Source organism: Myotis daubentonii, chromosome 3 (genome assembly GCF_963259705.1).
Source record: "Myotis daubentonii chromosome 3, mMyoDau2.1, whole genome shotgun sequence".
NCBI lineage: Eukaryota > Metazoa > Chordata > Mammalia > Chiroptera > Vespertilionidae > Myotis > Myotis daubentonii.
In genome coordinates this window covers 137,936,586-137,941,844 of record NC_081842.1, presented here as the reverse complement: position 1 = coordinate 137,941,844, position 5,259 = coordinate 137,936,586, and the positions used below count along the sequence as shown (strand labels likewise).

Genomic DNA, 5,259 nt, shown 5'->3' with positions numbered 1-5,259 from the left:
CAGGTGGTACCAACAGCCTGTCTCCCCTGACTGCTCTGCCTCTTCCCCACGGGGGTGCCAAGCTCCAGGGTGTCCATGCCACACAGTTACCAGTGGAGGGGGTGGAGGCACATGCCTGCTCCCCTCCCTGTTGCACCTTGTTGCAGGGTGTTCAGTCGGGGCAGCTAGTAGCCCAGTGTTTCATAGAATTTCAGCAACAAAATTCTCTCGGCTTCTCACAGAACTGGTTTCCTTAGGACACAGGTACAAGTGCTGGTTCCTTGTGAGGATTAACTTGGATCCCGGGTGTGCTTGGCACACACACTCCTGAGTGACCTCAAGGGACCCGCTTCTCTGCAGACGACCATGGCTGGTTACTGGGTCAAGCTCAAGGGCCTGGCTCCTTCTCTGCTCTGGGTGAGTTCTCTCAATATAATAGCTGATAAGGGGAGTGTCAGTTATTTGTACTCCCCCCACTCCCATTCAATACTAAAACGTGAGTTACTGATAAAAAGCAGTCAGCATTTGTTGATTATTCACACCCACTGAGCCAGCTGCTCTGCTAGGAGCTTTATGTACCTTATCTCCTTCTAATCCCCAGAACAACCCTAGGACAGCACAAGCTACCTCCTATGGGGTCAGAGGTCAGTAGGGACCTGAGAGTGCAGGTGTAATATGTTGCCTAGTGTAAGGGACTGTACTTTTCTGTGCCTTGGCTCCTTATCTATAAAATTAGATAGACCATATGTTCTTTAAATTCCTTTCTGAATCTAAAAATCACTTCTGTTGCCTTTCTAAGTAATATTGGCAACCTAAGAAAAGTAAAAATTTTAAGCCCCCAAAGACCCAGGGCTGATTGTAGAAACACATCTATATTTATGTATCAATGTACCAGTGCGCTATTGTTCTGAGGAGGGAGTTGTCTAAAATGATCAATTAAGGTTATTGTCCTTTAAAATTTCAAATAACCGAAAGCTCATCTCAGACTTGGTTAGCAACTTAGGGAACATATTTCTGAAAGGTCTGGAGCTGACCATGGGCTTCTGCTCTCTATGTCCACAGTTTGCAGATTTTGCCTTTGCCCATGGTTCACCTTTGTCCTCAGGCAGGTTTCCTTCATTTGCAGGAAGATCTTCGGAATAGGGGCTTACTTCCATCCAGGGGGAAAGCACTGCTTTCCAGAATCAGTGAATGGTTTTTACTTTCACTCTGATGGACTCATCTAGGAACTGCTCTGAACAAATACTAGGACTTAGTTGGCCTAGGTCAGTGATGGCGAACCTTTTGAGCTCGGCGTGTCAGCATTTTTTTTTTTTCCTTGTTTGAAACTAGCCCACAGACTGTAGGCACTGTGAGGCCAGCTTCACTATTACTTTTCCTCCTCTACGACCACCAAGATCGGTGTTCAGATCCGATGCGTGTCAGCATTTTGAAAAACCCTAACTTAACTCTGGTGCCGTGTCACATATAGAAATTTTTTGATATTTGCAACCATAGTAAAACAAAGACTTATATTTTTGATATTTATTTTATATGTTTAAATGCCATTTAACAAAGAAAATCAACCAAAAAATGAGTTTGCGTGTCATAGGTTTGCCATCACTGGCCTAGGTTATGACCGACACTTAAACCAATCGCTCTGGCAGAGGGATAACTATACCGATGGATTATGCCAATCAGGGTCTATCCCTTAGAGCTGGGGCTAGATTCAGTCCTACCTAAGACTGCTTGAGGCTTGGTGGATTCTCCAATGGAAATTCTGTGTAGTCAGGTTGGAATAGGTTATGCCACAGTAATAAACAAACCCAACGTCTTAGTGGTTTGAAACAATAAAGACATGTCTTGCTCGTGTTTGGTGCAGGTCAACAGGAAGGCTCTGCTCATGGCAGTCACTCCTGGAACCAGGCTGATGGAGGCTCAACTGTCAGCACATGCTCTCAGTGTAACTGTGGCAGGGGGAGGAGGCTGAGAGACCAGCCCAGCAGGAAAATGCTTCCAGCTGGAAATGACACGCACCCTTTCTGCTCACATTTCATTGATGAAAGCAAGCCAGATGGTGACATCTAACTTCCAGGGGGCAGCAAGTACAGCCCTCCTGCACGCCTGGAGGAGAGGGGACCTGTGTCAGTGACCAGCAATGACTTGGGACACAGAAAGAACAGATGCAGGTGGGTCTCAACAAAGCTCAAGGAGAAATTTCTGAAATCCTAACAAAAGGAGATGAGAAGTGGCTGTGCAGAACTGGAAAGAGCACCAACTTTGCGTCAGAACATCCAGGTTGGAGTATGAAATTTACTAGCTATTCCTCCGATTCTTATAGAACTTTAATATCAATCCTTGTCAGTTCTGGAATGAGCTTTTGAAAGGCAATTGCTGACTCTGCCTTTGATCTCTGTCCTTCACTCTGTCCCTACTACACTACCCTCAAATGTAGAAATGGGATAGAAATGGCTCTGATTTTTCAAATAGAAGCATTTTTCCCCCAAGGAGACTGTCATTTGTGCTTTCATTTCACAATCATGTCAGTGGTCTATTTCCTCATAGATGATAGTGTATCGTTTTAGTTCCACAAAGGTGTCAGTAATGTGAGATTTCTGAACTACACAAGAGGAGCAGTTGGACTGGGCCATGGTACAATGGCAATATTCCTTCTGGGAAGTCCAAAGATCTAGATCAGTGGTTCTCAACCTTGGCTGCACATTAGAATCACCTGGGAATCTTTTTAAAATCCTGATTTCTGGGCCTCATCCTCCGGAAATTCTGTTTCTTTGTTATGGGGTGGGGCCACAACATTAGTAGATTCTAATGTGCAGCCAAGGTTGAGAACCACTGATCTAGGTTCTGTACAGGCTCTGCTACTTGTAAGCTGGCTTTGTTTTCTAAGGGACAAGGGGCAATAACCTCCTTGGATTCACCCCTGTCCCTCCCAAAGGTTGAGGTGCACCCCATGCAGATTTCAGTATCAAATGGCTGGGTCTTTAAAGGACTAATTTGGGGTGTCACTGCCTATGTCAGAGGTTGTGACTCTCCCCTACTAGAGGATTTAGCTGGAGACCTTGCACCTTGTCCCTGGGCAAGCCACCCAACAAATTCAGCCTCATTTAGCTAATTTGTAAAGTGCAGATAAATATTCCAACTCCATCTTCCACAGAGAATTTTTGAGAGGATAAAGGAATTCATATTCCCATTATATAGCCACAGATATGCATAGAATACTTTTCAGGTGGGGCAAGACGCTGAGCCAGTTGCCCCTGGGAAATCAGTTAATTGGATGTGCAAGCTCCATGTGTGTGGCTCTCTGCGGGGAGGCTGGGGGCTTAACTGGTAGGCAGAGAGCACATGGAAGCAGTATGTAAGGTGGGAAGATGGGGAGAGTTCAGGAGAAGACGGGCGCCTCCGAGGGGATCACACTGCTGCTCCCCTTCAGGAACCCCTCCCCACTTTTGGTGGCCCCATTAACAGAAGCTGCAAGAAGGTGGTAGAAGGGGTGGGTGGACACCCAGTGATGGAAAGGCAGAGCGAGAGTGTTCATCTTGAGCGGCCTGACTGGCATACGGTGGTGTACCCGGGGCTGGTGACTCACCTGTTCCGGCGGTGAAGGAATGCACCTTCTGGGGTTTTGCAAGTCATTCTTTTGACCCAGATTTCCAATCCTGCAGGGAGCAAGGGCAGAGTTTTCAATAGCCTTTTCACTGGAAGTGGTGTCACCCCACCTCCTGGGTAAGTACCCAGCCTTATGCCCTCACGAAGAGCCCAGGATGTCTCTGTCCCTTCGCAGCTCTGAATCAGTGGTTCCCTGATGGCTTTGCTGGAGCAGGGCTTTGGGTGAGGGCTAATTAGATAATGTCTGGGAAGCACTTGGAGTTCCTTAGAGACAGGCTCGCTCTCGATGTATTATTAATAGTGGTGAGCATAGTGTTTCCAAACAAAGCTGGTGTCTATTTAAATACTCAGGGTGGGGGCAGGAGGGAAGAGGGGAGGGCAGGACCAGCCAAGAGAGTCCATCCTATGGGAAGGCCTGCAGGCCGGTCAGGTGAACTACAGGATTGGGGCAGAGGGCAGGCATTGTCATGAGGAGTAGGAGATGGAAACTTTTGCGCCTTCACCCCCATCCTTTTGCCCCCTGATAGCACTTGTGTGGACACCGTGAGCAGGACAAGCTGGTCTGTGATGGTGACCTGGGCACTAAGGAGGGAAATCAGTTAGCCTGAGTCTGGCCAGGCTATGCCCCACTCGGTACCGTGCTTGCTTCCGGGAGCACTGCCTGAGCTGGCAGGCATTCCCGAGAGAGAACCCTCTGCTCCAGCTGGCTCTGTTTTCTAAGGGACAAGGGGAAATAACCTCCCTAGATTCACCCCTGCCCCTCCCAAAGGTTGGGGTACACCCCATGCAGATTTCAGTATCAAATGGCTGGGTCTTTAAAGGACTAATTTGGGGTGTCACTGCCTATGTCGGAGGTTGTGACTCTCCCCGACTGGAGGATTTAGCTGGAGACCTTGCACCTTGTCCCTGCTGATGCCTGTGGCTGCACAAGTGGGTGGGTACCAAGAACAGTTGTCCCCCAAAGATATGTTGAAGTCTGTTATGGACCGTATATATGTATCCCCACAAAATCCATGTTGTGGTGAAGACCTGGGGTGGGGCAGGGTCTGGGTGGAGGCAGGCAAAGGGTGAGAAAATGGGGACATCTGTAATACTGAAAACAATGAAAAAGTGCATATGTTGAAACCGTAATCCCAAATGTGCTAGTGTTTGAAGATGAGGCATTTGGGAGGTGTTTTTGGGTAGAAAAGGTATGAGGGTGGGGACCTCATGATGGGAACAGTGCCTATATGAGAAGACACTCCAGAGAGCTCTCTCTTTCTCTCTCTCCACCTTGTGAGGACATAGCAAGGAGGAGGCCATCTGCAAGCCAGAAGGAGGTTTCACACCAGAAACCAAACCAGCCGGCACCTTGATATTGGTCTTCCAGCCTCCAGAACTGTGAGGAAATGTTTTTCTCTCTTGTTTATAAGTCTGTGGTGCTTTTTTCTGGCAGCCTGAGTAAACTAAGACAAGGAGCTAACCTCCATCCCTCAAAATGTGTCCTCACAAATGGGGTTATTGCAGATGTAATTAGTTAAGATGAAGTTACACTGCAGCAGGGCGGGCCCCTAATCCAATCTGACTGGTGTCCCTACCAGAAGAGACAGATGTGCACAGAGGGAAGACATGTAAAGACACACAGGAGGACAGCACGTGAAGGTGGAGGCAGAGATTGGAATGATGAGTCTATACGCC

General features: G+C 47.8%; 1 non-coding gene across 1 annotated transcript; it reads right to left on the bottom strand.

The window, feature by feature from the left end:
* Window positions 1-1,295: 1,295 nt before the first annotated feature.
* On the bottom strand, window positions 1,296-1,416 carry LOC132232196 (small nucleolar RNA SNORA61). The gene has a single exon (XR_009452335.1). It is a non-coding gene; the product is annotated as a small nucleolar RNA SNORA61 (small nucleolar RNA).
* Window positions 1,417-5,259: the final 3,843 nt, after the last annotated feature.